We start from the raw sequence: 24348 nt of genomic DNA on the forward strand, positions 1-24348 counted from the left end.
AATCCTCAGGACAAGTTAACACCTTACCACTCGAACCAGCAAACTCATTCTGATATGATTTGACTAACAATAGAATATAAGCCAAACCGCCTAAGGATATGCTAGGATCAAAATAGCAAAAATTTCCAAACTTGGGACTTGAACCCAAGACCTCAAACATAAAATCAGAACACTTAGCCATTGAAGCAGATACTCATTTATGATAGAATTCGCAGAAACAAGGTTAAATAACCAGGTCATTACATTTATCCTCTCTTGAGGAGTTTCACGTAAAATTTGCGTGTTCGATCTTTTCAATTCTTATTTTATTCACTTTGTTTGATTTTCGCAATCAACCCGTTCAGAGATGGCAACGTCAATGTTTGATATTAAGAAGTTCAATGAAATTGCAAATTTCAGTTTGTGGCAAGTTTAGATGACGACAATATTTGTTCAGCACGGTCTGAAAAATGTTGTTACAGGAAAGAAGCTCGTAAATATGGATCAATAAAAATGGGAAGAGCTTGATGAAAATGCTTTATCCGCTATTCAATTATGCCTCACGAATAATGTGTTACAGGGGGTTTTGATGCAGAAAATAGTGTCCGCGTTATGGAGGAAACTAGAAGCCTTATATATGACGAAATCTCTAACCAACAGGTTAGTATTAATATAACGTCTCTACACGTTCAAAATGGCCGAAGGTGAGTCCATTATAACTCATACTAGCGAGTTTGTTACCCTTCTTAATGACTTAAAGAATCTCGAAGTAGAGATTAGTGGCGAGGATCAAGCTTTATTATTGTTATGCACTTTGCCCTCTTCTTATAAAAATTTTGAGGGAAACTCTAATTTATGGGATAGATAATCTCTCGTTCGAGGATGTGAAAGGGAATCTTCTGAATAAGGATAAACTCGACAACGAGTTAGGCCCAAACAAAAAATCAGACGGGCAAGCCTCAATTCTAGTTACAAGAGGTAGACAACAAATTAGAAAGACAGATCAAAACAGTTCTAAAGTAAGGGCCAAATCCAGAAATCATGAAAAATATTGTGGCTATTGTAAAAAGGTGGGTCATGTTAAGGAAGAATGTTGGAAATTTCAAAATAAAATCAAAAGGGATGCCGAAAACTAAGGGTGTTTAAATTTTGGTTAAAACTGAATTAACCGATTAAACCGAACTAATTCAGTTAATCGATCTAATTCAATCAGAGGTCGGTTAATGGTTATTTGGAAGTTTATTTATCGATTAAATCGGGTAATTAACTGAATAAATTGAACTTTCAAAAAACAAATATTATGTATAACATGTATCAAGCCCATTGGCAGTTAGCAAGTTAGCCCATTGCCACTCAAGTCCCAACCACCAGCCCACCAATAAACCCAAAAATTCATAACCCACTAACATCCCTAACCTAACCAGTAACCCAAAATACCTATCCTAAAAAAAAAAGAACGAAAATTCCCAATTTAGTTTAGCAACCCTAATCACTAATCTCATATTCTCAAATCTTATCTCCCCTAATATGAAATTTCTCTAAAATCTCTGGTCTCCCTATTATCGAATGCCGACAGCCACAACTCACCACCGTCTAATATTTCAAGGCTCAAGCAACTTTCACTCTTCTGGGTTCTCCGTTGTTGCCGCTACCTTTATTGTTGGAACACCATAAAAAATTATTGTCCAATATTTCAAGGCTCAAATGCTTAAGCAACTTGCACTCTTCTAGGTTTTCCATTGTTGCCGCTCATGTCATTGTTTGAATTCTTTTTCCTTTAGGTTCTTTCTGGGTTCTCCATTTTTCATTGTGTAATTATTTGCCTTTAGGTGCTTTGCCTTTCATGGTGTTCCACTGTTCTTATTTGTGTAATTGTCTAGTAAAAAATTTTCTTTTGCCTTTAATTTTTCCCCCATAACAAGATTCGCACAAGTTTAACCGAAAGCCAAGCATAGAGATAGGAAATTGGAAATATGCTAACTATAAAGCTACATCTTACCCTTAATAGCATTGAAGGATTAAAAGAAAACCAAATGAAAAATCCCAATTAATTGATTGATTACATATAATTTATTATTTTCCTAGAAAAGGAATGAAAGAAAGAAAGAAAGTTGAGATATTCTATCAAATGGAACACCATTGTTAGTGTTATAAACTATTGGATCTCGCCTATAAACCGTTAGTGAAGTAAAATGGAATTAATATATCTTGTTTGTTTGATTTATTTCAAAACTTAGATATATACTTAAATAGAAAGATAATGATGAGTATTAGTGAAGAATGAGAGTAACAATAAACACCAACTAAAGATTAGACAAAGAATAAAAATCAAGATTAGAGAGAAAACAATTTGAAACTGTTTGTAAGCACAACTAAGATGGATGATTTTTTTGCATTGTTATCTATTTATGAGGATAGTGGTACATGAGAAACAAAGAAACATAACACCATTGTTTTCCCTTCACAACTTCTTTTACTTCACTCCCACATCTATTTTCTTAACATTACCATATTCTCCTCTTTACATCCTCTTTGTTAAACACTTATATTAACATAATTTAATTTTAATTGAATTGGAACCTAAATAGATTCACAGTAAATTGAGATCTAGTGTGCCCCTCGTCCTCTCTTGATGTTATTATTATTATTAGCACACGTAAAAGTAGAAAAAAAACACATTAACAAATTTGTGGCCATAGATTCCGTTTGGTCGAGTGTTGCTCAGCGGCAACAATAGCTGACTAGATATTTTTGTCTTTTCTTTTATGTGCTTCATTTTCCTTTCTCTTTCGTTCTTCTTTCTCTTTTCTATTTATTTAAAGTAAAAAGTGTAAATGTAACAAAAATTATTCGGTAAATGGATTATTAAAATTTTTAATCTATTGTATAATTTTTTAAAACTTAAGGTAAATGGATTATTAAATTTTTTAATATATTGTATAATTTTTATTCTTGCAAAATTTCTATCGAACCAACATTTGTTGAGGGTAGCTTTACACCTCCTACTTTGACAGATTTCAGAAATTCAGTTGGTGAAGCTTCAAGCCAAATAAATGGGACTCTTGGGAAAAGAAAAGCCATCCCTCCAAGGCCAGAAGTTTGGTCTCACTACACTAAAAGTATTACTAGTGATGGTGTAAGTAAGGCTAAATGTAACTATTATGAAAAATAATTTTGTTGTGATGGGAAAAAAAATCATACGGGGTCATTGAATTATCATATCAATCCATGTAAGAAAAATCCTAGTAATATTGTTGAGAATAGCCAATGACAAGTAGTTTTACCTAGTAAGAGAATTGAAGGGGGGAAGGGCATCTTTCAACTTAGAGACTTGATCAAGAAGCAAGTAGGAAAGGAATAACACAAATGATTGTGATTAATGAATTACCTTTCAAGTTTGTTGAAAGTGAAGGCTTTAGGAAATTTATGTTCGCAACATGTCCTAGGTTTCATATTCCTTCACGAAGTACTATGACTAGGGATGTTTATCAATTGTATTTAGATGAAAGGTCCAAGATAAAACAACTTTTGAAAAGTTCTTGTTCTAGAGTTTGCTTAACTACTGGCATATGGACTTCTTTGCAAAAATTTAATTATTTGTACATCACTGCTCACTTTATTGATAAAGATTGGAAATTGAATAAAACAATTTTAAACTTTTATCCAATTTCTAGTCATAAGGGCTAGTCCATTAAGATGGTGATTGAGAAATGCTTGTTGAATTAGAGGATTGATAAGTTGTTTACTATCACTATTGGTAATGCAAGTTCAACTGATATTGCTATTGGTTATTTGAGAAAGAAATTTAGCCCTCGAGGGGGCTTAGTTCAAAATGGTAAATATCTTCACATAAGATGGATGGCACACATTGTGAATTTTATTGTTGTTGAAGGCTTAAAGGAAATGAATAAATCTGTTCAACGTGTTAGAGACTATTAGATATGCGAGGCAATCTCCAGCTAGATTACAAAATTTTAATGAGTTTGTTGTGGTGGAAAAGATAGAGTGCAAGAAGATGTTGTGTCTTGATATTTGTACTGGGTGGAACTCGACCTGTTTAATGTTAAACACTGTTCAGAATTTTGAGACAACTTTGAGAGATTTGAGGAGTAAAATACAAACTTTAAGGTTGAACTTAAAAGGGGGGAGGGTTGGCCTAGTGCGGATGATTGGGCTACTGTCAGAAAATTGAAGGATTTCTTGGAACACTTTTCTGAAGTCACTTTGCGTGTTTTCGACACTTCATATGTCACATCCAATAATTTTTTTGATGAGCTTTCTAAAATTGATATCATTTTACGATATGCTCAGTCAAATATTGACGTTGAATTTAGTCTTATGGAAATGAAGATGAAAGACAAGTATGATACGTATTAGGGTGATATTGATAATATGAATTTGCTTGTGTTTAGATCCTAGACAAAAATTGATGTATCTTGAATTTACACTTCGTGAAATGTCTAATGCTGAAAAAGCTTGTGAAATGATACAAAAGTTGAAAGAAGCTTTGTATGAATTGTTTGATTAGTATAAGCCTCCACTTCATAGTGCTTGTAGCCAAGCGAGTGTGGCAACACATGTTTCTCTCGATGAACCACAATAAAAAAATTGAAAAGGCGTATGCATGATTTGTATAAAAAGCGTGAGTTAAAAAATAGTGGTGAGGAAAAAACATATGAATTGGATAAATATCTACCTGAGGCTAATGAGAATTTTGCTGAAAATTTTGATATTTTATTGTGGTGGAAAGTGAATAACCCTAGATTTCCCACTCTTTCCAATATAACCAGAGATGTGTTAGCTATAATGGTTTCTACGGTTGCTTTAGAATCTGTATTTAGCACCAAGGGAGTGTGCTTGATCAATTTAGGAGTTCTTTAACTCGTAAAATTGTACAAGATCTTGTGTGTACTCAAGATTGGATTTGAAAATCTTCATCAAAAGAAGACATCAAGAAGATTGAAGAATAAATCCAAGAGCTTGACAATACTGAAAATTTTATATTTATTTTTAATTTAATATTTTCAATATTTTTACCACATCACTTCTATATTAACTTATTTAATCATTTCAATGTTTAAATTTTTCTTGGAATGCATCGAGCCTAGCCTAAATTCATGAGCTTTTGTGAGTTGAAGGGTATGATTGCTATCTTATTCTTGTTAACTTACAATTGATTCTTTTGTTTATTTTATTTTATTTTTAAATGCATATATTTCTATTATATGCTCATTTTTTACACATATTTTGTAAGTATAATGCAAATGGAGATCTTTTGGAGAGAAGAAATGGATGCAAATGAAGAATATTAAATACTATTATATTTTAATTATGTGTTAATTTTAAGACTTATGTAGTATTTTTAATTACGTAGTGTTTCAAGACTTAGAATTTCAATTAATTTTGGATAATTCGGTTAAATGAACATTACCAATTTATTTTTCTGATATGTTTTATACTTGTTTTAACAAAAAACAAAAACAAAAGCATAAAAATTTCTATTAACCGATCGAATTAATCGAAATAGTTCAGTTCGGTTAATTTTTTTTAAAAAAAATTGGTTTAGTTAACAGTTAAGGGTTTAAAAATTTCTGTTAATGCTAGTTCAGTTTAGTTAACCAATTGAACACCCCTATAAAAAATGACAAGAAAGATAAGCAGAAAGTCGAAGTTGTTGATGCTAGTGTAACTGCAGACAGAGGTGATGATTTCTTGTTGGTGTCAACGAGTGAAAGCTCTTATCTTACCTGCGAATGGATTTTAGATTCAAGGTGCTCCTATCATATGTGTCCTAACATGGACTGGTTCTCCACACACAATTCAGTTAAAGGTGGAGTTGTGTTGATGGGGAATAACTCTCGATGTAAAATATCTGGAATCGAAACAGTACAAATTAGGATGCACGATAGAATTATTCAGACATTTTCAGATGTCAAGTATGTTTTTGATTTAAAGAAAAATCTTATCTCACTGACAATTTTGGATTCTAACGATTGCAGGATAGTCATTGAGTCAAATGGCTTAAAAGTTTCTCATGAGGCTCTTGTTGTGATGAGAGGACAGAAAAAGGGTAGCCTACACGTTTTGCAAGGGTCAGCAGCTACTGGTGCGATTGCGATTATCGAAGAAAATCCGAAATCATCACCACGTTACGACCAGAATCAACTTGACATTGCGACGACACGACGTGACTCTCTCTCTATTGATTCTGATTCGACCAAGCATTGGCACATGCAACTGGGTCATATGAGTGAGAAAGGTATGACAGTCTTGTGCAATAGAGGTCTTGTCAAAGACATTGGAGTTTGTAAGTTAGGTTTCTATGAGCATTGCATTTTTAGGAAACAAAACCAAGCCAGTTTCGATTCACCAGTGTACAGAACAAAAGGGAATCTAAATTATATTCATTTCAATTTATGGGGTTCATCTTCTGACATCTCAAAAGGAGGTAATAAATATTTTCTAACTTTTATTGATGATCACTACAAATTTGGGTTTATTTCTTGAAACAGAAAAGCCAAGTCTTTGGAATCTTTAAACATAGTAGAAGTGTAACACCCTATACTCGGTCCAGTCACCTGACCTGAACTATAAGGTGTTACAAAAATAAACTTTTAACAACTTCCATTAAAGCATTTAATAATGATCAAATAATTCATTATCAATCATTTCCATGATAATCAATCAATTTAGGGCCTAAATTGAGTTTATAGAACATTTAAAACAAACTAAAATAATTTCTGGGTTAAATTGAAACTTCTACAAAAAAAATTAAAATGTGTAAACAGGGGTCACATGGCTGTGTGAAAGAGACCAGCCCATGTGGCCCCAAGTTTGGCCGTGTGGCTACCCCACATGCCCGTGTATAATTCGAATATAGGGTCACACAGCCGTGTCGCCAGGTCGCATAACTCTCTGAGACCGTGTGAACAATCCTGCATCAAAAATCAAATAGGCCATTTGGCTGCGTGGAGTGATAATGTGTGGCACACAGCTGTGTAACAGCCCGTGTGCACCTAAATTAACTTTAAAAACAAGCCATTTTCTCAACCATTCCTTAGGACCCAAGCCAAACAATTTTCAACCATTTTTACTTGTTCAAAACACATTGAAGCATGCCAAAATGTATCATTTCAAATATAACCTATGTGCCTAACCAATGTGCCACATATGGCACCAGAATTCAAGGTGAAACATAAACCATTCATGTTATTCATTCAAACACCAAAAATTACCATAACATGTACTTACCTAAACACGTAATAAACTAACCAAAACTTGACCAAATTCACCTCATTCACAACCAAAATACCAAAACATGATTTTTAGCTTGCACATAAACATTTTATATACATGCCCTAAGTAACCCAATTATAAAACTTCAAGAATCTATTTAATTAAGTGACGGTAGGTGTGAGCTTTTTGTTGATCCAATTGACATGTCTCGAATATCCACAATCTATAGAAAAATAAGAATACGAATAAGTATATCAAATACTTAGTAAGCTCATACAATTTAAATATCACTTAGTTCAATTCATATCATATACAAAACTAAAATTGAGATACAATTTAACCTATCAAAATTCAATCCACATCATTAATATAGGCAACATGCTTGAGCTCAATCATATGAACATCTATAATTATTTTCAATTCCAAGTGAATCAACTATAATCCCATAATCACATCAATTCTTTAATTAATTTCACAGATAAGTCTCCAAGGCTTTAAAGGCAACCTTTTCGATGAAATTTCATAAAATACCTCAGTATACAAATGAAAACAGTAGTGCCTGGTTACCCAAATGAGTCAACCTACACGATAATTTGCCTGGTCAGGGCTTAATATTACGTATTCTTTAGTTCGCAACATATGCAAGAGTTGGGAACCTAAATTTGTATTCTCAAATCCGCAAAAAATGCAGAGGATGGGAACCTAAATCCATATTCTCTAGTCCACAACATATGCAGGAGCTAGGAACCTGGGCAAAAACCACAAATCTATATACGAGCATTTACTAATTTCATCAGGACATACTGAGATACATTATAAATCCAGACGAACAACAATAAATATCAATAATCTTAGTATAAAAAATAAAAATAAATGAGTAAATTCATAATATATGAACTTACTTGTTGAAATGGTAACGGTTCAACTATTAGGAACTAATCGATAATTTTTTATTTTCCTCATACGTCCTCCGATCGTTGACATTCTTGATCTAAAATATAATTTTCTTTAATTAACCAATCCAAGCAACATAAAACAACATTTAAATCTCATGTCCCAATTCAATTTCATTTATACTACAATCTTTCAACTTTTACATTTATTACAATTTAGTCCCTAAAACCAATCTTATTATAATTCTCACATTTGAGCTTCAATTTGAAATCAACCTAAATTTAGTCCTCCAATAGTCCATTAATACAGAAAAATTTAGAATTTTTTACACATTTTGGATTTATTACATTTTAGTCCCTATATTCAAAACTAACAACTTTTATTTTAAAAACTAGTTCATTAACATATCTAAGCTTCAAAACTAACTAAATAACCACAAAAGCTTCAAGAAAACATCAATAACAACTTTAAAAAACTTAAATAGCTTCGCAAAATAGTCATTAGGTTAGCTAAATCAAGCTCCCGGGATTCCAAAAACATAAATATACAAGAAACGGGATTGAATTCACATGCCAATTGAAGAAATAAAGTTAAAAATAAAACCTTAAGCTTCCCCCTAACATTTGGCCATGGAAGAAAAAAACGATGATAATTTATTTTTCTTTCATCTTTTGGTTTATTTATTTTAATATATATACTTAGGTAAAATTGTAATTATTAAGAACTTTATGATTAAGTTAAAATAATTATACCATTAATTAAGTTTAGTCATCCTTAACAAATAAATAATGTCATCATCCAATAAATAATGTGATAATAATAGCTCATTTGCTTAATTGAAACCTCAAACACTAAGAAATTCTATAAAAGTTCACTTTTGCTAATTTTACAATTTAGCCCTTTTTTTCCTTAATTAACTATCAAAATATCAAAACTAATAGACCAAGTTTTAATATGACACTCATAACTTTGTAGATATTAAATAAATAACATTTTCTAATTCATACATTAGAATTATGGTCCTGAAACCATTGTTTCTAACACCACTGAAAAACGGGTTGTTATAGGAAGACACTGTTAGAAAAACAAACCGAAAAATCTGTGAAGCGGTTGAGAATGGATAATGCTATTGAGTTTTGTTCATCAAATTTTAATGATTTTTGAAAGCAGGAAGGAATTGAAAGACATCGAACCATTGTTGGAACTCTGCAGCAAAATGAAGTTACAAAAAGAATGAATAGAACCTTGTTGAAAAAGGCTTGATGCATGCTTTCTAATGCAAGCTTAGGGAAGGAATTTTGGGCTGAAGTCGTAAACCTGGCAAGTTATTTGGTAAGTTGATCTCCTCATCGAGCATTACACAGTAAAGTTCCAAAGGAGATATGGTTAGGTAATCTTCCCAATTATTCTAATTTTAGAATTTTCAGTTATCCTACTTATGGTAAAGTTAGCTAGGGAAAGCTCAAACCAAGGGCCGTTAAATGCATCTTTTTGGTATACTCTGCCAATACAAAAGGTTTTTAGTTATGGTGTTCGAAATCTGAATAAATAATTTTTAATAGAGATGCTATGTTTGATGAATTTACCATGTTTTGATCAGAAAATGGGACTTCTACTTTTAAAGACACAACAAATTATAGTGTCTTAAGTAGGGTGGAGTCAAAAGTTGAAACAAGGGGCGAAGTCTTGATGAGAAATTGCCCAACATCGCAACGACACGACAACTAGAGGTCTCGTCCTGACAAAAAGTCACATGATGTCGTGACGACACAACAAAATTCTGATTCCTATAAGATTGAAGTTATTTCGGATCTATTTGGGACTCCATCTGACCCTCAAGTACCATCACCATCTCAGTTAACTGATTATATGTTGGTTTGTGATAGGAAAATACTAGAAATTCGACCACCACATAAATATTGTCAAGGAAACCTAGTGGCTTATGCTCTAAGTGTTCCCAAAAACATTGATTTAATCGATCCTTCACATTATTATGAGGTAGTTCAAGCCTCCGAGTCTAGCAAATGACTTATTACAATGAAAGAAGAGATGGAATCACTTCAAAAGAACGAGACTTAGAGGCTAGTTAAACTACCAATCGATAAAAAATCGTTGGTTGCAAATGGGTATTTTAAAAAGAAGGAATGTTCGAGTCCTAACGACACTATGTACAAGGTAATAGTAGTTTGCAAAGGGCTACAGTCAAGTGGAAGGAGTTTCTTTTCGAGATTTTTTCTCTCCCGTAGTGAAACATACATCCATTCGGGCACTTTTGGCCCTTATTGCATCAAATAATCTTGAGTTAGAGTAGTTAGATGTAAAGGCTACTTTCCTTCACGGTGACCTTGAGGAGGATATCTACATGTAACAATCGAAAGGCTTCAAAATTTAAGGTAAAGAAGATTATTTTTGTCTCTTACAAAAGTCTTTGTACGGTTTGAAGCAATCACCTCAGTAGTGGTATAAAAAGTTTGATTCATTCATGTTGAGTATTAGTTTTTCTCGAAGTAAGTATGACAGTTGTGTTTATCTAAAATATTTTGATGATGGTTCTTTTATATATTTGTCGCTTTATGTTAATGATATGTTAGTTGTAGCTAAGAATCCATTTGAAATTGATCATCTTAAAACCACGCTTAACTCTAAGTTTGAAATGAAGGATTTAGGTGCAACAAAGAAAATTTTGGGGATCGAAACTTTGAGATATAAACATTTCAGGAAATTGTTTTTATTGCAAAAAAAGGTACATCAAGAAGATCCTTGAGCAATTTAAGATTCAAGATGCAAAACTAGTAAGTAGTTCTTTAGCTGCACACCTTAAACTCTTAATTTCATATTCCCCATAGAATGAAGAAGACGAAAGGTACATGTCAAAAGTACCTTATTCAAGCACAGTTGGAAGTTTGATGTATGCAATGGTATGTACTCATCCTTGTATTTCACATATTGTTAGTGTTGTTAGCCGATACATGACCAATCCTGGTAAGTTACATAGGCATACAGTTAAATGGATTTTCAGAAATTAACGGGGGTACTTCTAACATATTCTTAGAGTTTGGAAGAACTCAGAAGGGTTTAGTTGGCTATGTTGATTTTGATTGTGCAGGAGACTTAGATAGAAGAAAGTGTCTCACAGGTTACCTATCTACTTTTGGGAATTGTGCCATTAGTTGGAAAGTGACACTTTAAGCTATAATGTCTTTATTGACTACTAAAGTAGAATACATGGCAATTATAGAAGCAGTAAAAGAAGCAATTTGGTTAAATGGTCTTAGAGAATCGGTACGTGAAAAATGGGCAACCGTCGTATATTGTAATAGTCAAAGTGTCATACATCTCACCAATGATCAAATGCATCACGAGAGAACGAAGCACATAAACATTCATTATCATTTTGCTCGAGGGGTGATCTTTTAAAGGGATGTTCAAATTCTTAAAAGTGGAACAGAACACAATCCCGCTGACATCTTGACAAAGAGCCTTCCAGTTTCAAAGTTCAAGCATTGCTTGGACTTTGTAAGTATTCGACGAAGAATCAGTTAAGCCCATAGCAGGGTTTGGCAAGGGAGTTGGTCCAAATACAAGTCAAGGTAGAGATTTGTGGGAGACTGCCTCTTATTTTGACCAAAGTTTATTTTGGTTTTTCTTCTCTTAGTTAAACTCTGTTTTTAGTTTCCCACTTAAACTCTAATTAACCTAGAGCTATTGTAGTTATATATGCTACGAATTTCAACATATAAATAGGTCTTAGTTATTCTAGGTTTTGCACAACAAAAATTATTTAGATTGAGAGAATTTTGCTCTTAGTTTCTCACTTAAACTTTTTCTTTTTGCCCGTGGTTTTTTATTCTCTCTTAAGGAGTTTTTTCACATAAAATTTGCATGTTCGATCTTGTTGATTCTTATTTTATTTACTTTGTTCGTTGGTTAATCGGGTTGATCCCCTATAGTTGTCGATGTTGCAAAAAAAACCTACTTGAAAAAAAATAATTAGTAGAAGCGGCAAGTAGGGTCGAATCTACAAAGATCGATAAAAATTTTATTCCTTCAATTAAAACAAATAAAATAAAGAAGAGTTTTGTTTAAAGAAAATTTTAAAAATTAAAATCAAGAATTTAGAAAAAGTAAAGAGAGCAATAATCAAAGTTTTGGGAAAAAATCAATGAGATAAAACTTCTAGTCAAAGTAAATTCTTCGTTTGATTCAAATGTTGATCGTTGGTGCAAATATAAATTCCAATATTTTTAATAAATTGGTTATAATTACCGACAATCTCTAAGTAAACTAATCTCTTCTTACCTTCTTAATAATAAAACAATCATCATTAATTACTTCTCTTAATGACAAACAACATTATAATGATCACTTAGGAATTTAATTTATCAAGATCCTTAAGAACAAAAGAAACTCAATTCTAACCAACAAACAAACTATCGTGGTTTAATTAAGTTAGATCGCATGTCTACACTATACAAATTATCATGCGGTTGTCACAATTATTAGAAATCAATCAATCGAATAATATCTAATTGACAAATAAGTTATTCTAAGCTATCAAATACTAGTCATATATTTAATAAACACGAACAATTATAATTAAAAACAAGACATGCAAATACCAAAGAGTAAAGAAAATATTAAGAGTAATTCGATCTCACAAACTTGTAACATCAAACTTCGAATATTATTTCAACGAGAAAAGAAGAGTTTATCAAGCCATAAAGAAAACAAAATGCTAACTGATTTAAAATTGAAAATGAAGATCATTCGTCTCTCTTCTAAGATCCTACTTATAAAGTTGTAGAGTTTTAAATGACTTCAAACTAGGTTACAAACTTGATTTAGACTTAAATACTTGAAAAATATGAAAGTAGCCTTGCATCTTGGTTTTAAAACGACAAATAAACCCATAAGACACGGGTAGCAACAACATAGCTCAGTGAAATGGCACTGCGGTGCAAAGCTTAGGATGTTGAGGCCTTAGTTGCTGGTCTAGGGCACCACTTGTTGTTTTGGGTTGGCGTCGCAGCACTGGGTTGTGAAGTCGCAACCCGCTCGTCTTTGTTTAGGCATTCTTTGAAAATGCTCCTTTCATTCTTTATGATTCGTGACTGTAACAATCCATTTTCAGTGGTACCAGAAATGGTGGTTTCAGAACCTCATTTTCCAATGATCGAGTTAGTAAATATTATTTACTAATATTTATGAGTCTATTATAATGTTACATTAGATTTTGGTCTAGTAATTTGGTTCATTGAATGATTAATTAGGGTACAAAGACTAAATCATAAAAATCGTAAAACTTAATCGCTATAGATTTTTATTAGTTAAAATGCTTTATGTTTGAGGGTTTATGTGATAATTAAACCACTTTTAAGGGGATGGACGGTTAATGACTTAATTTTTAAAGGTTTTATAAGTTGAAATTTTATTAAACTAATATTATTATATGTTAAAGTAAACAAAACCAACATTTCTACTTTCATTTTCTTCTTCCTCACATTGTTGAGCTATAGAGTTTTTGGCCAAGCTTCTCCTTATTGCATGGTATGAAAATCAAGTCTGTTTTTCGTAAATTTTATGTTTTTGAGAATATTGTAGCTTAATCTAGCTAACTTGGGTACTAATTTGTAAAACTATCAAAGATTTTAAATGTTTCCATTGTTGTTTTTGAAGCTTTTTAGATGTTAAATGGTAGAAATTGAAGCTTATGTATGAAATGAGACTAATTTGTAAAGTAATATTTGTTAGTTTTGAGTTTATGGACTAAAGTGGAAAAATAACGAGATTAGCATGAAATTTCTGTAAAAATAGGCACTTGAGAGTTGTTTAAGAATAAGATTGAAATCAGATTGAAAATTGGGGTTTAAATGTGTAAGTTATAGTTGTTTCGATTTTAAGGACTAAATTGAATAAACTAAAAAATTAAAGAAATTGTGAAAAAGGAATTAGGTTGCCATATGTATAGTATAAGGAGTTTGAAGGTATTTGGAACAAAAATTTTAAATGAATTATTATATAGATCAAGAATTAAATCATCAGGAAGATAAACACAAAAAAGGAAAACTTGCAGAATAGTCCTTGGCATCGTATTTGCCGTTGTTTTTTTATTAGGTAAGTTCGTATATAACTTACTCTTATTTATATTTATCATTGTGGTATGGTATGTGTATTACTTGTAATTAAATTGCCATGTAACAACGACTTTGAGTATTAGAGGGACTAGATTGTAAAGTAAGGTATAATTGATGACTATGAATGTATATAAGAATGTATATGGTGATATGCAAAGGACTGAAATGGAGTGAATATGAATTGAGGTTCGTACAAACTTAGTGAACGACTTGGATGCAAATGACATGTCATTAGGGTGTATAAGGTACTGTATAACACCCCATACCTGGCCTAGACGTTATGACTGAATCCTGAGGTATTACATACGTTCATTGTAAAACATGAAATTGAAAATTCGAAAATGTAACATAGAACAAAACTTGATAATAATATTTCCAATTTTTAGTAAAAATCACCTTATTAAGTTAATTCATTTTAATTGCAGAAAATACTTATAAAATCACTTAGTTTTCCAGCGGAATTCTTAAATTAGATAGAAATTTGAAAACCATAGTTTGATTGTGAAATTCAACGCTTTGCAGTTTGGAATAAAATATTCTAAATACGATAAAGTAGTTCAAAACGACAAATAAAACCCAAAACAATAAATAGTCTCCAAAAAGTCCAAAACAGTCTAATTGAAAATAGTACTTTAACTTGATCAAATTTAAAAAATAGAAATTTAATCCGAGCTACACATAAATTAATAGAAACTATTTTAGATGCATGACCAGATGCAAAATCAGATGTATTTTCATAATAAGATACAGATACAGAATCAGATCCTACCCTTAACTGCTACACACCTCCTTCGTCCATCCCTACACACCAAATAAGGTATTAAATACTCACCCAACCCTACACACCTATAAGTGAGCGTATGTCACTTTTCAGAATAGTGCAGTCAAGTTGCCAGATATAGCACGTGGTAAATCGCCAGAAACAGATAAGTGTGGCTGAGCCACCAGAACAGATATTTGTGGTTTAAAACCACCAGATAAGGCAGATTATTAAACTAGCAACACTTCCTCCGTTAATCATATACCTATCCTAATGCTCATGCAAATATTAACAATGATAAATACACATATGTCATGCATGTTTTTCATGTAAAACATGCTATCAAAATCATCAGAATACGGATTATACGTATATATCTCACATACCATATTCACATTACATATAGTAGCTAATTATTAGATGTCATGTTTACAAGTCCTATTTAAGTAGTGTGGACCTTATAGAGTGGCTAATTACACATCACAGATTAATACGACCCTAAATGTAGTTTTCAAAAAGAGAGGCCCACACGGCCCAAGTAGCATAGATAGTGTGGTCCATACAGTCTGGAACACGACCGTGTGACGTTGACAGTAGGTTTTTCGACATCGCGCTGTTCGTTATTTTTTGAGTTGTTCGTTACACACCTGGTCGTTTTTTATGCGATTCCAACAACAAGAATTCTAGTACCTAAAAATGACATTACTTAACGAATTAGCCAACGAAATGAGAATTGACTAAGAGGATGTGACCTTCGCTTCCTAAAATTCTACCCAAACTACAAGACATTCAACCCAAATAACCACAACAGCCCCAATTGGCATTAAAAACACTTATCCTTGAAAGAATCAACAACCTTACGAATCCTTAATTCGTCGGAGGATTAATTGCCTCGCGATGTCCACCTGGAAAACCCACAAGACTAAAACGCGAAACAAAGCTCCTCATAAACTCTAACTTAACAAAAGATAATGAAACCCTAATAGTGAAAAATGGTTAAATGATACTTATACAAAAATCGAGATGCAAACTACTTAATCAAAAACACCAACCACCGAAATTTGGATGGTACAAGGAATAGTGAACAAGAAAGAAAAGAAATTTTCAAAAGAAAGAGGAAGAAAGAAAAACAAAATGCAAAAAAATTTTGGAAAGGAAGAAGAAAAGGAAAAATAACATGAAAACCCAACTAATAGAGGAGTAGAAATGTGAAACGTGGGAGGGAGTGACTTTGGGGAATTAGTTTCAAACAAAATATAATAAAATAAAATAAAACTAACCACTAACCCCACTATCCTGATTCTCATCTAAACATATTTCCTAGTGTTTAAATTTGACTTAAATACCATTATATGAGCGACACAGTGCATGGGAATTAAAATCTTTCCACCTTACATACGCGAGGATTCGAGCATAAGACTAAAAGGTAAGCTAAAGCCTTAGCACTGAACCATCAAGCTCATTCTTGTCAACAGGTGTGCAAAAAAGGTTTTTAAACAAGATACTCAAAGTTAGAAGTTTAGACAAAATTAACAAAAAATACAAAGGAAATGATTCGAACCCAGAAACTCCCTTACACAAGCATAAAACTTAACCACTGAACCAAATTAATTCCTTTGACAAATTCACACAATTTAAAAACTAAAATTTTAGGGAGTTACATACAGAGTGCTGGTCTTAGATGTTTTACCGATGGCTAAGGTCCAGCATGTGTTGCGGATCCTTCACAGCTCGTGTGAGCAACATCAAGTAAAGTTATCATCTCGACTCAAAACTCATGTAAGTAGGCCCATATTCACAACTCATGTGAGCATTCATATTCATAACTCGTGTGAGCAATTCTATCTCGAGTATCTGTGGTTATTTCACTATAGTTCTTTAGGCGAAAATAAGGTTTATGGCATGGAAATAGAAGTATAATCTAATTATGATATGAATGTTGTTACACTAAACAAGTATGCTTAATATGTTTATGATGCAATGGCATGAATTGCGTTCTATGCTTAATTTTTGAAGGTGAACTAACCTTGTTGGATGATGGATTTCCTTAGGGTATAAAGGACTACCATGTTTCATATTTATATACTTATGTGTTCAATTCTTGACTTATGTTAATGTCGGGTAAGTTATGTTAATTTTGTATGAACTTACTAAGCATTAAGTATGCTTACTTTTGTTCTGTTTTCAATCTTGTAGATTTTCGGAAACTGTGCAACTGGTTGGATTTCACCGGAGCTCATACTATCCACCTAATTGCTCAATAGACTTTTGATCATTTTGGATCGATTATAAGAGGCATGTAAATATGTGTAAATGGATATGTGTACATGTGTGGGACTTGATGCTTTTGAGATGGTTCTCTTGTTGTGGATTTGGGTTGGTTAAGCCAAGTAAATATATGTGTTATGTAGTACTTTGAGTAGGTTCTAAATGTTATGTCTTTATACTTTGAAGTGGTAAAGGTATGGTATAATACCTTGATATGGTAGCATAAATGAAGTTTTAAATGGCTAGAATGAAATGAAGTTTAGATTGTATATGCTTGGTGTGTTTGGTAAGTATAGAAACGTTTGAATGATTCATTTTAGATGCTGAATTGAAGTATTTTTAATTCTATGTTTTGGTACCGAAATTATGTGCAATAGTTTGAAAAGTTTTGTTGTTGAATGGCGACATTGAGGCATATTGGTTAGTTGACCAGGACTATAGTTTAAGTTGTGTTTTGGCATGTTTAAATAGGTGTAACATTGGTTTTAGCATTGGTATAAGTTTTGGTATGGTTGAATTGGTAGCTTGTTTACAAAGACACAATGTTACTGCACATGGTCTGGCACGCGGCCTTGTCAGGTTGGCTACATGCCCGTGTAAGTTTCTATAAATGTAGTTTTGGTTTGCACACGGTCCTACTTTGTTACACGGCCTGTGTTGGGAAATGTGATCATATTGTAGTAAACATTTAATTGTTTTCTATGTATTTGAACGATTAATAAATAAGTTTGTCTTTTGTATTTTCGTCTTTCATATTTTGCATGCAAAGCGAAATTGTGGCAAGCAAATATTAGCTCATTGATTGTCTAAGTTCAAACTAATGATAAATGGAATTGTAAGAACATTTACATAGCGAGAAAGACAACTTGCTTTAGTAGATAATGTAAACGATTTCGTAATCCCTTAAAAGAATCAAAGTGAGCATTTGATTCAAAGACTTGAAAGGATTATTATGTCATCTACAATTCCAATTGAGGAGATGGCTAGTCTTGGCTATCGGAGCAGTTAACTCTATGGGTAGAGACATAGATGTATTCATTGGCAAAATAATACATTGCATTGGACCCAAGATGAATTAATTATGAATCTATTTGTGAATTAATTCACTTGTGACATTCATGGTGTGATATTTAACTTATGTGCTTTAATATAAGTGGAGGCTAATGCTCTATAGATGATCGAGCTGATAGTCGGTATGTTGGGTACATGACTTGTGTATGACATGACTTTACTAGAAACAGTGGAATTCAAAACTCAATTAAAGAGTTGACGATATTCTCTTATTGGCATTGTATGGATTGATAAATATGGAACGTGGTCACGAGTTGCTTGTTTTCAAACAAGCAATTTATCATAGTCCTTTGTTGACAGTGATCATATTAATTATTAATAAGACACAATGGTGACAATGAGATAAAATAGGATTGTATTGAGTGAACAGATTTAACTTAAATGAATTAAGGATACCATATGAGGGTAACACACACATGATGAGATCATTGGACAAAGCAGTTGGATGAATTGCTTTCGTAAAGAGTATACAATAAGGAGTTTTCAATCATGGTATTTCTTGTGGATTGACTCCATGATTAAGTAATTGCGAATTATCGGAACGATACTTCTAGACATAATTGCAATTACTAGAGCCTAATTGTATATGCCCAATTGGTCTCTCTGCTAACTGAACAAAAGCTCGATCGGTCTGCATTTGAATCAAAAGAAAATTCTACGACTTTGGAAATAATTTAATTGAGTCGATTTATTCGATGTGGAATTAAATTGGGCAGTTGAAAGAATTGTTCAACTAGAAAATTTGATTAGAATATTCTTGAAAAAATAATTTGGAAAATCTAAGTGAATTTTGGAAAAATTAATTTTGATCAAATGAAAAAATTAAATTAATCAAATTAATTAAAATTAATATGATATTTTTAGAAATTAATTTTCAAGTCAAACAACTGGCCTAATGGGTAATTGAACTTGAAAATTAGACTTGAGATCGTAAATTGGGCCCGGGAGCCCAAAACCGAGACCAAGACCTAAAAATTGGTTGAATTAGGTCTGGTATGTGAAACTGAGCCGACAGTCCAAACGGTGGCTAGACTAGACCGGTCGAGTCGTCACTAGCCCGGATCGAACTGACAGCAATTGAACCTACCCGGGGTGTCGGCGGATGCGATGGTGGCATTTCGGTGGCGGTGGGTTTCAGTAGTTAAGCATTGAAACAATTACACTCTTACTGAGACTCTACCAGAGAATTTGATTTCAAATTGACTATTTCAAAAATAATATTTTTTAATAGATTTAATATTACATTTAATTTATTACTTACCTTAATTGCATTTTATTAATTCAATATTAGTGATTATCTTAATATTAAATTTATTTTAATGTTTATCTTATAGATAAATATTATATTAATTTAATATTAAGGTAATTAAGTTTAATTATAGTTGAACTCTATAAACTCTCTCTATATTAAGAGAGTCTTGGGTAATTATTTACTTTACTTGAAGTCAAGAGAAAGTTGTAGAGAGAATTCTCTGAAGAAATTATTTCGAAAATTTTTAGATATATTTTCTTATTTACAACTTGGCCAAAAATTTAGAGAAATTGTGGCTGGTAATTTTGTGAAACTTTTAGAAAAATTATCAATAAATTTATAAGAAAAAAATGATATTTCATAATAAAGATCTAATTGTAAGAAAGTGAAAACCCTTCTTCTCATATATACATATATAGCCGTTTTCCATGTGAAAATCTAGAAAATTACGTGGAAATTATTAAAATCTTATGTCGTTTTCCATTTAAAATTTAATTGCAATTAACGTTCAATGACCAAAATATTTAATTTTGAAAAATTTAGTAAGTAAATCAGAAAAATTAATAATTGAGTGACCAAAATAGAACGAAGTCAATAATTTCTTGACCATTTCTATACTTTACCCTAATAAAAATTTAGGATATGCTTAGACACCACATAATAATTGAATGTAAGTGTAATTATCAAGGTAGTGATTACGCCTCTTGCAATTATAAGGAATTATAATTCCTGTCCATGTTTGATTAATAGAGTGTAATAATATCAGATTCCCTATTTCATGTTTGATAGTAAAGCGTAATTACACAACTACATAATTTTAAATTCTAAAAAATATTAAATATTATAAAAAATATCAATAATACTTGAGAAAAAATTCTTCAAACAATTAACAAAGCCTAAAATCAAATCATTATATATAATATATTAGCCTAAGAAAGTATTCAATAGTATAATTATTAATAATTATTATTATCATCAATTAATTCTTGACTAAGTATAAATAAGTAATAATAAATGCTATGTAATTTAGTTAATTATTTAGTAGGAAAGTATATTTCGTCAATAAAATTTTAAAGGCTTAATGGTGCAAAAAACCCTCAAACTTTTTCAAAAAAAGCAATTCAGCCTCTGTTTTTTTTTTGCACTCAATTGGATACTTGAACTTTCAAAATGCATCAAAAAGGCTCTCAAACCTTTTCAAAAAAAGCAATTAAGCCCCTACTTTTTTTTTGCATTCAATTGAGTACTTGAACCTTCAAAATGCATAAAAAAATACCCTCAAACTTATTAAAAAAGTAATTAAGCCCTGCTTTTATTAAAAATTAGAAAAAAATATAAAAAATTAAAATCAATAAAAGCTATAAAATTATTAAAATTTAATAAAAAATTCAAATTTTAAAATTTATTAAAATTAGAAAAATATAAAATTCATAAAATATATATAAAAATTATAAAATTTTATAAAATCATAAAATATAATATATATATATATATATATATCTAGAAATATAAAAATTATAAAATTTTATAAAGTCATAAGAAAATTATACAAAATGTAAAGAAATATAAACTTAGTAAAAAATTTATAAAATGATCGTACTAAAAGAAACATTTTATAATTTTTCTATACCTTTATTGATTTTTATTTTTATCATTTTTCGCCACATGTCAAATTGTGTTACAACACGTGATGACTTTAATTGAAAAACTAGTGGTTGTTAATTTTTTATGATTTTATAAAATTTTGTAATTTTTTATTTTTTACGATTTTTATAAAAATATAAATTTAATATTTTTATTAAAATTTAATAATTTTTATAAAATTTATTTTTTATTATTTTTTATAATTTTTAATAAGAGCAGGGGCTTAATTGCTTTTTTGAAAAAATTTGAGGGTTTTTTTATGCATTTTGAAAGTTTAAGTGGCCAATTGAGTGGGGGGAAAAAAGCAGGGGCTTAATTGCTTTTTTTGAAGAAGTTTAAGGGTCTTTTTAATGCATTTTGAAAGTTCAAGTGCCCAATTGAGTGCAAAAAAAGAAAAGAGGAGGGGCTTAATTGCTTTTTTTTTTAAGTTTAAGGGCTTTTTACACCCTTAAATCAATTTTAAATTCTTAAAACAAGATCAATAAAATAAATATAATTATATTTTAAAAAATAAAATACACGTGCTAAAATTAAAATTAAAATTTTTATGGTATAAAAATAAGTTTTAAACTTAAATCATATGGGTTAATTGGTTATAAAGCCACAAGATAATTAAATTCAAATTTAATTATTTGTACTTTAATTCTCATATCGTGTTTTAATTACGAGACAATTTAACGAGATCCACTTATTACAGTGATTGCTCAAACATACTACATATGTATAATCACAACTTATTATATCAAAATTCAATTACCAAGTGACTTATTGAACACGTCCTTAATCTAGTTTTTCTTTCCTTAAAGAAAATGTAATTAACTTATTCCATCAATCATTTATTTGATTTCTATTTTAATAGATTTTTTAAAAAATTCAGTGGAACCTACTTTACAGTATAAAAATTTGATTGAATAAAAAGCTTAGATAATATATTTACACAAAGAAGATTTTATGAACCATTATTATGAATATTAGAAGTAGTCAGTAATATACTAATGGATGTATAGTTTTTGTTCTAATACTTGTACGTGTTGGTACTAGTGTGTTTTCGTTTTAAATATTTTTAATATAAATTTTAAATTTAGTAATTAAGTTAGATAACTTAAATAAATGATTATATATTATTTCTAAATGTAATTGTAAAAAAATAAAAGTAGTTAATATAAAAATATAAAATATTATTTTCTTTTACCAATCAATATGGACCGGTATGTATTCGTACAAGCTAGTGTCACGGGTCGCGGAATAAAACTTGTGAAGAATGCACAAAGAACGTCCCATTGAGGTCAATTGATTAAATGGGGCTCATTTGACCCATTCAAAATAACCCGATTCGTGGAACACATGGAAAATCTCATCTACTTGTCTTGATGACCCAATGAAATGCTCCAGTAAAACTTGAGTTACTAGGCTAATTATTGTAAATCTTATGGGATAAATATGTATATAGTTTAAATCCCTTAAGACTCTTGTCTTGTAGATAAACACTAATTTTAGTCATTGATGTAATTCAATCTATACAGTTGGATCTAGGGAGCTCAACTATAAATATAGGTCTTCCCCTCATTTGTAATCATCCCATTGTATTTTATTATTGAGTTAAAAAAATATTTTTTGAGAGCATCTACTTAAACATTTGCTGTACATTGCTTTTTTGTGGCTTTCTAAGCTTTTCTGTTACTCCTTCACTTTTGAGTTATTTCCGTTTTGTTTTCGATGTCTTAGAGAATTTTCGGAAGAATTATTACTTTTTGAGAGTTATGTTGACTTAGGCAGATTTAAAGTAAAAAAAAAAACCCTAAAGACAACTGACTTAAACAATTCTAGCCTCATCACACTAATATTGACTTAAACAATTTTAAAAATAAAAACTCTTTTTACATTTTAAAATATTTTAAACTCTAGCATTCACATAAAAATGACAAACCAGCCTATTTCATGACTTCAAACTTCTGAGTGCCAAATAAATGTTCATTGATTTGAATAATTTTACAACACAAAGAAGGAAAGCAGAAGGATAAGGTAAAACTTTTTTTGGCTGGGCCAACCCGAATTATATATTATATATATTTATTTATTTTTAATCAAATATACTTTTTAAAATTTAATATGCTATTTTCTTTTTAAAATATGCTATTTTGGTGCTGTAAAATTTAATATGGCCGGACTCGGACTTAACAATTTTCTTTCGGGTCAGGCTTGAATAAAATTTTAAGTCCATATTTTGGGCCGGGTTGGGCTCGAGCCTAGAAAATAGGCCTAAAATTTTGTCTGGACCCGACCTAGCCCGACCCATGATCACCTCTAATTAGGAGTGTGCCAAAAAAAAAAATACCGAACCAATTTTTTTTTAATTCAATCAATTTTCATGTTGAATTTAATTGATTCATTTGATTGATTTTTAGTTTTGACATTTTAAATTGAATAAACCGACTAATGCCATAAGCCTATAACCATTTATATACCCAAGTCCAAATTTAAACTTTAAATTCAAATCACATTAAAATTTAATGCTCTTAAAACCTAAACTCATTAAACCTAATACCATTAATATTTAAAATCCAAATTGATAAGTTAATTTTTTTGTTATGATATTCGTTTTAATTTTTATCATTCAGCTAATTCAATTTTAATATTTATATGCAAGAAAATAAAAATTATCATTTAATTTTATGAAATTTATATGTACAATAATTTGAAATTGCATATTCCGGGAAATCTTTTATCACTTTTTATATGTATAAAGTTCTAAAAGTTAAATTATAAATATTCATAAATTTCATACATTCGATTGTTTTTATGATATTCATCTTATTTTTTATTATAAATTTCATATATCAAAGTAATGATGTGTTGGCCATGTAAAAGAAATAAGAAAATAAATAATTTTTGAGTTCATGAAAAATTATTTTAATAATTAATTTAAAAAATAAAAGTAAAAGTGATGCAACGTAGTAAATTGAAGAAAAAGACAATTATGTAAAAAGTAAAAGAAATAAAATTATAAATACTTGAATTAAAAAAATCCATATTAAAAACCAAAAAATCGAATTAAAAATTTTCAATTCAATTGATTGGATTTTACTTCTTAAGTTGGATTTAAGTGATAA

The sequence above is a fragment of the Gossypium raimondii genome, chromosome 10 (genome assembly GCF_025698545.1).
Source record: "Gossypium raimondii isolate GPD5lz chromosome 10, ASM2569854v1, whole genome shotgun sequence".
NCBI lineage: Eukaryota > Viridiplantae > Streptophyta > Magnoliopsida > Malvales > Malvaceae > Gossypium > Gossypium raimondii.